At 45.2% G+C, this 5,330-nt stretch overlaps 1 long non-coding RNA gene across 1 annotated transcript; it reads left to right on the top strand.

The window, feature by feature from the left end:
- The first annotated feature begins 419 nt into the window (after positions 1-419).
- LOC131918880 (uncharacterized) lies at positions 420-4,533 on the top strand. Its single transcript, XR_009381114.1, has 3 exons — positions 420-459; positions 2,644-2,778; positions 4,216-4,533. It is a non-coding gene; the product is annotated as an uncharacterized LOC131918880 (long non-coding RNA).
- Positions 4,534-5,330: the final 797 nt, after the last annotated feature.

The following is a 5,330-nucleotide window of genomic DNA, read 5'->3' as shown; positions in this document are numbered from 1 at the left end:
CAATACAGGAACTGGGTGTGCAAGCCAGCCTGGTTTCTTCCCCTTCTCCCGCTCACCAGCATCACCCCTGCAGGATACTCCTTGGTCTCCGCAGTAAACTTTAATCACTTTTTCTCAGGGCCCCCTTCCTGCACCGCCTTCCTATCACCAGAATTGATAGCATCACAAGAAAATACCAACCCCATTCCATCTTAGTTTCCCGAGTTTGACACAGACAGCTGGGCAACTGCCTCATCAAGTGAGTCACCTCACAAAATAGGTGCTAGCCCATAAGTGTCATAATCTAATTTATAGATCATGGAACATTCTGTCCATCTGGTCAGAGATATGACTAATTTGTTGGATACTTTTTTTTTTTTCCAATAAAAGCAAACATTCTGTCTCGTTCATTCTGGAATGGAATGTGAAGCCTCAGTTGCCGAGAACTTTCGCCACAGCAGTGGAGGGAGTTTGCATCCGGTAAGAAATTGAGGTCATGATGAAGAAGTGTTTAGCTGTGGTTACTTGTGTTTCTGTGTTGTGTTTACAGCATTTGGAGCCTGAATCGCTTTGGGATGGAACTGCATTGAATTCCAAGCATAAATGAGAAAGAAGATCAAAATCATAGGAAAAGATCTGTTTTTTCTTCAGCCAATAATAACAAATATGGAGTAGAATAAGGAGGTAGAAGGTAAGGACAAAAAAATACATTTTCCCTGAAAAAAACAAAAACAAAAACCACTCTCTGTTTTTATTGACATTATAGGACAGATTTATTAGCCATTGTTCTAACAAATAAAATCAGAGCTTAAAAACATATTAGTTTCATGCTGTTTTAAAATTTCCATTTTTAAAGATTTTATTTTTATTATTTTTAATTATGTATATATGTATGTCCTGTGCATGGGTTGTGCAATGCCCACAGAGGCCAGAAGAGGGCGTTGGATCCCGAGAACTGGAGATGCAGATGACTGAGCTATCTGACGTGGGTGCTGGGAACTGAACTTAGGTCCTCCACAGGAGGACTATGTGCTCTTCACCACTGAACTGTCTCCCCAGCCCTAGCAATTCCATTCTGTTAATCTTGAGCAATATATTATCACCTCATTCTGGCTAATCACCTGCTTTGATTTTCCCTGGTTGAATCTTTGGATCTCTTTTCCATTGTTATAACATGGGAGAAATATATATCTGCGTTATACTATTTTCTCCTCCTCTGGACCCTTCTGTTTTAAGGACAACATGGCTTGAAAGCATCTAAAGGATCTAGGAGTATCATCATCACAAGGCATCTGTCAATCACCTCTTCTACCCCACTGACCAAACACCATGTGAGGTACACTGAGGGCTACAAGGACCCCTGCCCATCGGGACTTGAAACTGCAATATCAGAGCAGCACAAAAGCATGAAAAACTAACTGTCAACAAGAGCATCCCTCGACACACCCACATTGAAATGACATGTGGTGTGAGTAATATGTCTTTAGATCCCAGCTATTTGCGGACTCCAAGGGAGACACACTGAGATGTCTGTGCAACTGGGATGTCTGTGCAATGGGAGCAGGGTTTGACTTTGAAAGGGGGGCAGGTATCTTCTCGAGGAGCAAATCTTTTCCTTGGTTCCCTCCTGGCCCTTTGTCCTACCATGGATTAGAAGAAAAATTCCAGAAAATGAGAGGCTTGAAGGCCAGCGGAAACTCATCAGAAGCAGCCAGTGACCGGCAGATCAGAGGAGCAGCTGCGACCTATTAGCCCCACCTTACACAGCATCATGAGGATACAACACAGATGCGGGCTGAACTTTCTTCATCCAAAATGTGCCAGGAGCTAGAAGCTTTTGAGCCCTGATATGACTCTGCAAGTAGAACATTCCACACATGACTTCACGTGACAGGTTGCGATCTAAACACAGGTGCACTGAAAGCAGAATTTAATAGGACCTTCAGGCTGTGTGTAGAAGGTATATATGAAACACAAGTGAATTTCATGTTTAGAGGTATGTCCTATTGCCAAGACATTTCATATGCACATGCAAATAAGTATGAAACATTTCTGGTCCTGATGATTTTGGATATAAGCTATTCAACTTGAATTGTCACTGAAATCCCTATCAACCCCCGAGAGACATGTTATACCTATTTCATGGATAGGAGAACAAAGGACTAGAGGCATTAAACCATGGCTAGGAAGGATTTCAATCCAAGCCTGTTCAGCTAAAAGACCCATCACTTTTTATTTCATAACCATACATGAGCTGATCATCCATTTCTCAGCAATGGAGGAGAGTTGACTTATGCTTTATACTTTATATAAGCAGAGAAGGAAGGGAGAGTGGGAAGGGGAGATGGGGAGGGGAGAGGGACAAAGGGAGAGGGGGAAAGTCTGTGAAGATTGAGAAAGATTTTCCAGGGCCGAATCACTAATCCATTCATTTGCCAAGCACAAGCTTATACTGAGTGCCAAAACTTGATGCTCCCTTGGTGCACAGGGCACACAATGGAAAGGGTGCACCATGCTGTGCCCAGGAGCTCCCAGTCTCGTGGAAAAGACAGTCCAGTGTGACAGATAAGGAAGAAAACAGGGAGACAAGACAGGCAAGAATGGGGAGGAGTGACCTATTTGGAGTACCATGATCACCAGCTACCTTCTGGCTTTCTCAAGCAGTACGTCAGCCTAGCATGAAAAACAGAGAGAAGCAGATTGTGCGGGGACCAGAGGACAGACGAGACTGATGGAGGAAGCTAACCAGAGGCCTTGCTGGCCCCAGGCTGATGGCATCACCTGGACCAGAGGCAGCAGGTTAGCAAGCATCTCTAGACCTTCTCCAAGGGCAACACCCTACCTACTGACCTTAGCCAAAGATTGGCACAGAGCCCTGGTGCTTCAAGAGTCCATCATAGCCATGGAATGCAGGGCCATGTCGCTGATACTTTTTAATTGAGAAAAAGGACCTGGTGCCACTTTCAGGGGGCTGCATCTCTGTATTGGGAAGCAATTCTCTGTCTCCATGGTTATTGCTCCACCTCCGTCCATAAAATAAGAGTAGTTGTGCAATGCCTTTGTTTTTTCCTTGAGAGTGTAGCTGACATCTCTATGTACTCACTCAGTCATGTGCACACAAGACTTCGCAATGTGGCCCTGCTGAGATTAACCTTCAGTCTACTTATGGGCTGTGACCTGGGGTGAATCGCTAGCTACTCTATGCCTCAGTTTAATTATTTGTCTGATGTTTCCCACTCTCAGTTTGCTGAAGAAATTCATTCCACAAGGGGATGAGGGAAGAGGAAGGGGGAGAGGATCAATTTAGAAAATTGATAGTCTCCAGTAACTTCGAAATGTTCATTATTAGCTGGATGTGGTAGCACATGCCTATAATTCCCAGCACTCAGGGGGCAGGGGGATCTCAAGTTTAAGAGCAGCCTGGGCTGTATGCTGAAATCTTGCCTCAAAGAACCAAAATGAACACCAAGGAAAAAAAATCTATTATTGTTATCACGTTGTAATTGTTTATACTTACTCACCCTAGGCCGTGGTATACTAAAACAAATCAGTATGTAAGTAAAGGAAGAGGTAGACAGAGGCAAGGGCTACCCTACAGAGTGAGAACAAAATTATATACCCAGGAAAATCCAACCCAAGTCTCTAGCTACAGGAGAGATGTTGGGCTGCCCTCCAGTTGGTCCAAATCAACGTGATGAATGCAAAGTAAAAGGGTATATGACGCGATGGAACCCGGAAGAAGGGGCTGCACTAACTTCTGCAGAAGTTAAAAGGAGGGGAGGTAGAGGCAGAGAAAGCTTTCCAGGCATCTGTGTGCCCTATGTGAGGTAGGATGATGGAGAGGGAGTGGGGGGGGGGGAGGGGGGAAGCACCATCATGGCGGAAGGGAAGGTTAGGAATCCTACATCAGAGTCATCTCTGGTCATCCAATCAGGGTCATCCCCCAAAGCGAAGAGAGCTACAGATCTCTAAGCATAAGAGATGGGAGGTGCTCTGAGGCCGGAGCAGGTGTCTGCAGCGATGGAAGAGTGGAATAACTCACTGGCGGGGCCTCACACAGTGGCTACAAAGTGTGAACTCAATTGGGCTCTGTCACTGGGCTCGGCCTGGGGGGGGACTCAACCGTGTGCATCACTGTTTCTACTGGGGAAAAAAAATATTACTTTTAATTTCAAAAAGACTTCAGGCAAGCAAACTTTTGAGAAACTTGTTCATAAAATGAAGTTTTTCCTACAGTGCACGAGGCTGTGAACTTCTGAAAATAAAAATGACAACAGAAACCGAAAACTCCCAGTCTCTAGAGGATTGAGAAGATTGAAACGAAGCAACTTCATCTTCCTCTGGAAAGACTGGAAGATCAGTCAGAAAACTTGCCTCCAAATCTGCCCTATCAGGCTCACTGCTGCGCATCACCTTAAGTGGCGAAAGTGGCATTCACTCATTCTGAGAGCTATCCATGCATGCTGGCTGTGCTCCTCAGCCAAGCACCACAGAAGGTCCTTGTGTATGGTGTTTGGTCTTGACAACCCTTCCAAAAAGGTTTCACCACTCTCACTCAGGTAAGGACACTGAGGTACAGGAGTTAGAGGTCAGCCCAATCTATCAGGGATACATAGCTGGCTGGTCCTGGCAGAATCAGTGGCGTTCCAAAACCAGGTCACACAGCCATTTCCCTAGATGCCCGGATGGATCAATGGGCACTTAAGCCACTTAGACTCAGCCTTTAAAAACACATCTCTTAATGGAGCAGCTGGTTCAGGTAGCAGGTGCACTTAATCTGGGCTGTTTGTCCACACCATTCTCTTCCGCTGAACACTGGTCTTGTTCAAGTACGGCAATATTTTCTGCATGCTTTTCAAGTGTATCATTTTACATGGCTGAAATCTCACAATACCAACACATCCATAAGTCAATATTTACACTCATTAGTTATAGGTTGATAAACGGAGCTGAAAACAGGGTGAATGGCCAGCCCTGGCATGGAGCAGAGGTGGGAGGCGCCTCAGTAAAACAGCCACAAGAGCCCATAAAAGTTGCGCAGAGCTGTGAGTCAACAGGAAGACATTTCCTACATGCTGGGGGCAACCAGGAGCCTGAGACCTCAAGAGGCTTGCCTGACTTCAGCTCTTCGTTTCCTAGTTTTGCCACATGAATCACAAACAGATAACTAGTCATATTTATGAGTCTTAGTCCCTTCCTGGGACTCCTCTGGAAACAAACACAGAACCGTGAACAATGTGTTTTCCAAGTCAGAACACTACCCAATTAGCCTAAGCGAGGTTCCAGTCAGAATTCCTTCCAGGCTGACTCAGGACTTTGCCTTGGTGACACCAAAGCAAATAGAGACCCTG

Source organism: Peromyscus eremicus, chromosome 8b, assembly GCF_949786415.1.
Source record: "Peromyscus eremicus chromosome 8b, PerEre_H2_v1, whole genome shotgun sequence".
Lineage (NCBI taxonomy): Eukaryota > Metazoa > Chordata > Mammalia > Rodentia > Cricetidae > Peromyscus > Peromyscus eremicus.
The sequence above is the reverse complement of the archived record's forward strand: the minus strand, read 5'-3'. Positions and strand labels throughout refer to the sequence as shown.